The sequence below is a fragment of the Schistocerca cancellata genome, chromosome 1 (genome assembly GCF_023864275.1).
Source record: "Schistocerca cancellata isolate TAMUIC-IGC-003103 chromosome 1, iqSchCanc2.1, whole genome shotgun sequence".
NCBI classification, from domain to species: domain Eukaryota; kingdom Metazoa; phylum Arthropoda; class Insecta; order Orthoptera; family Acrididae; genus Schistocerca; species Schistocerca cancellata.
In genome coordinates, this window is record NC_064626.1 from 310,687,411 (window position 1) to 310,691,104 (window position 3,694).

A 3,694-nucleotide genomic window follows, 5' to 3' on the forward strand; every position below is an offset into this window, starting at 1 on the left:
TGATTAAATGTCAGACCTCTATGCTGAGTTTCATGGAGTGAGTGCATGTGACACTACTGATGAAGATCCGCCCATCGGATGGGGATGCTGAGGCTGGTGGTCCTGTCGGAGCTGATCGAGATGAGTATGCCATGTGCCGCTACTGGGTTTCACCCTCTCTCATCATCGGACCATGCAAATGTGACACTTCATTACACACGAATGCCCATTACAGTCTACAGATGTTAGATACACGTATCACTCAGCTCCTATACCTATCGAAGGGAAGGTGCCAGGATGTGTGAAGGATAGGAAATCGTCCTCTGTTAGGCCACCGAACCTGCCCTCGACATCTCCCAGCCAGCCACACAATTTGATTTTAATTTTTACTCCCCCAGTCGAAGATGATGATAATGATGTTTGGTTTGTGGGGCGCTCAACTGTACGGTCATCAGCGCCCATGCAAAGAACAAATTTTTACACACTCCAGTTTTTATCCAATCCAATCTAGCCACTGTCACGAATGATTATGATGATGATGAAATGATGAGGACTACACAAACACCCAGTCCCCGGCCAGAGAAAATCCCCAACCCCGCCGGGAATCGAGTCCGGGTCCCTGTGATCCAGAGGCAGCAACGCTAGCCACTAGACCACGAGCTGCGGAAGTCAAAGAAGACCTTTACAATATTGATCCGAGATTTTTTTAATTAAAAGGGAACAAGTTATGGTTTATATGATTGTTTATTATTTTATGACTATGGGTTTAATGATATTCTCATTTTAGCATTTATCTTTTTGGTACTGTGAGCCAATAGAAAAGATTCAGATGATAAATTTATATGGCTACTAAAATGTATTTGTGATTGAAGCATGATGAAATAAAGAGTAGGCCACATGATATTGCAGATACACACAGCGGGGAGACCGGAGGATTGCCCGCTGTGTAAAGCAGGGTAGGCAGCGATCTGTAGCAGATGTGACGACAGAACACAATGCAGGTGCAGACACTCGTGTTTCGGAGCACACCGTTTAACGGCCATTGTTGAACATGGAGGTCCACAGCACACGAACCCTACTTGTTCGAGTTGACCCAACGACATCGTCAACTACGATTCCAGTGGGCATAGCATCACTGAGCTTTCACCGTGGAACAATATGTAAGCATAGAATTGTGTCGTTGACGATCGATAGTCGCCTCTCTACCGAGCGCAGAGTAACAGTGGGGAGACGTGGCGTAGCTTTCGTAGAGTGTAGGCGGCGTGTTGTGTTGATGCCATGGCTGCTGCGTGTATCTTGCAAGTTATGGTGAAGTAATTGAAAACGTTTGCCACACAAGTTTTGTGTTTAATTTCAGTGTTCACGAAGCAGCATCAATGTTTACCCAAAAGGTGATGTTTCTCGGTTTCGTATATCGTGCCGGGAGAACAACGATCAACCACGTCGCGGCGGTTACGGAAAAATAATGTGAACTAATATGATCAAATGGTTCAAATGGCTCTGAGCACTATGGGACTTAACATCTGAGGTCATCAGTCCCCTAGAACTTAGAACTACTTAAACCTAACTAACCTACGGATATCACACACACCCATGCCCAAGGCAGGATTCGAACCTGCGATCGTAGCGGTCGCGCGGTTCCAGACCGTAGCGCCTAGAACCGCTCGGCCACCCGGGCCGGCTCGTCATTTTCCATTTTCTTGCTTATTCTCACATATCTCTGTTACTTGACAAAGTGTCTATACATTTCTCTTCATGGCTATGTACAGGAATATGATAATCTTATTAGGCGCAGACTGAAACTTGACTACAGACTAATGCAGACTGACTAATCGGAGGTCTGTACACTCGTTATACGAGGTGCATTCAAGTTCTAAGGCCTCCGATTATTTTTCTCCGGACTGGAAAGAGATAGAAACATGCGCATTGTTTTAAAATGAGGCCGCGTTCATTGTCAATACGTCCCAGAGATGGCGGCACTGTACGGCAGATGGAATTTTACCGCCAGCGGCGAGAATGAGAACTGTTTTAAATACTTAAAACGAAGACTTTTTCCTTACTTGAACAGCGTGCAATCATTCGTTTTCTGAATTTGCGTGGTGTGAAACCAATTGAAATTCATCGACAGTTGAAGGAGACATGTGGTGATGGAGTTATGGACGTGTCGAAAGTGCGTTTGTGGGTGCGACAGTTTAATGAAGGCAGAACATCGTGTGACAACAAACCGAAACAACCTCAGGCTCGCACAAGCCGGTCTGACGACATTATCGAGAAAGTGGGGAGAATTGTTTTGGGGGATCGCCGAATGACTGTTGAACAGATCGCCTCCAGAGTTGGCATTTCTGTGGGTTCTGTGCACACAATCCTGCATGACGACCTGAAAATGCGAAAAGTGTCATCCAGGTGGGTGCCACAAATGCTGACGGACGACCACATGGCTGCCCGTGTGGCATGTTGCCAAGCAATGTTGACGCGCAACGACAGCATGAATGGGACTTTCTTTTCGTCGGTCGTGACAATGGATGAGACGTGGATGCCATTTTTCAATCCAGAAACAAAGCGGCAGTCAGCTCAATGGAAGCACACAGATTCACCGCCACCAAAAAAATTCTGGTAACCGCCAGTGCTGAAAAGATGATGGTGTCCATGTTCTGGGACAGCGAGGGTGTAATCCTTACCCATTGCGTTCCAAAGGGCACTATGGTAACAGGTGCATCATACGAAAATGTTTTGAAGAACAAATTCCTTCCTGCACTGCAACAAAAACGCCGGGAAGGTCTGCGCGTGTGCTGTTTCACCAAGACAACGCACCCGCACACCGAGCTAACGTTACGCAACAGTTTCTTCGTGATAACAACTTTGAAGTGATTCCTCATGCTCCCTACTCACCTGACCTGGCTCCTAGTGACTTTTGGCTTTTTCCAACAATGAAAGACACTCTCCGTGGCCGCACATTCACCAGCCGTGCTGCTATTGCCTCAGCGATTTTCCAGTGGTCAAAACAGACTCCTAAAGAAGCCTTCGCTGCTGCCATGGAATCATGGCGTCATCGTTGTGAAAAATATGTACGTCTCAGGGCGATTACGTCGAGAAGTAACGCCAGTTTCATCGATTTCGGGTGAGTAGTCAATTAGAAAAAAAATCGGAGGCCTTAGAACTTGAATGCACCTCGTAATACCTCGCGCGTTCAGGTATCACTGCGCGAGTGTGATCCGCGAGGAGAAAGGGTTCTACATTAGCGGCAATCTCATTGGCTGCGTTACATATTAATACGCGGATCGGCGGAAGAAGAATTTGGTCCGTCTCTAAGACAGCGCCATCTCGTAATGCGGAGACGGACGAGCGCTGCGCCTGCGCTGTTGTGCTTAGCGGGGCGCGCTCTAGTGGGAATGTTGTGTACGCGCTGACTACGCGGAACTATGTACACAACAGCATGCTACATCATATGCAATGTGGGTGGCACCTATGAGCAGTGCGAACAACTGCAACCATACTATTGCATCATTTAGCCGAGCGGCCAGCGTGTGGTAGTGCTGATCGACACAGCGACGCCTGGAGCTGGTGGAAAGTCAGAGCCGCGCACGCCGAGGGGCAGTCAACAACACGTAGCGCTGCCATTCCTCGCGCATTTGAAGAATATTGACTGGCAATGCAGACTTCATCTAGGGAATTTCGTGTAAATCTACATCTACATCTATACTCCGCGAGCCACCTT

At 47.5% G+C, this 3,694-nt stretch overlaps 1 non-coding gene across 1 annotated transcript; it reads right to left on the bottom strand.

Annotated features, from left to right (window-relative positions):
• Nucleotides 1–1,573: 1,573 nt before the first annotated feature.
• Nucleotides 1,574–1,657, bottom strand: Trnap-ugg (transfer RNA proline (anticodon UGG)). Its single transcript has one exon. It is a non-coding gene; the product is annotated as a tRNA-Pro (tRNA).
• Nucleotides 1,658–3,694: the final 2,037 nt, after the last annotated feature.